Genomic DNA, 549 nt, shown 5'->3' with positions numbered 1-549 from the left:
TCCTCGAGGAGGAATCGTTCCGGTCGTGGGGATGTGGATCCAGGCGGCGGAGCATGGAAGGGGCGGCAGCGCTGGGAGGTGCAACCGACGGGGAAGGCGAGGGACGGCCAGATCCGTAGGTGCTGGCGACGAACGAAGGCCGGGTCGGGCGCTCAGGGATCCCGATGGGAGGAGGGTAGCCGGTGGCGGTGCTCGACGGCGGGGGGTGGCCGGTGGCGCGCAGTGAGGCGGGGCGGGCGGGGGGTGGCCGGTGGCGCGCGACAGGGTCGTGCGGCCGGCTGGGCTGTTTTTTTTCTCGGCCGTATACCGGTTCGGGGTGACTTATGACGAGGACCGCGGGTTAATTTCTCAGAAACGGAGGGACTTTTCTGTAAAAATACCAACGACGTACAACCAGAAGCAACCGCTGGTTTAGTAGTAAGGTAAAGATAAAGATAAAGATAAAAAAAATTGGGTTTCTGTCGTACGTCATAAAAAATACCCTTGAAGTTAGCAAAAATTACCTACCAATGCCACCCGTAAGTGGCAAAAAACGGTTCACGCATTGCA

The sequence above is a fragment of the Triticum aestivum genome, chromosome 7B (assembly GCF_018294505.1).
Source record: "Triticum aestivum cultivar Chinese Spring chromosome 7B, IWGSC CS RefSeq v2.1, whole genome shotgun sequence".
In the NCBI taxonomy this organism is placed as follows: domain Eukaryota; kingdom Viridiplantae; phylum Streptophyta; class Magnoliopsida; order Poales; family Poaceae; genus Triticum; species Triticum aestivum.
The sequence above is the reverse complement of the archived record's forward strand: the minus strand, read 5'-3'. Positions refer to the sequence as shown.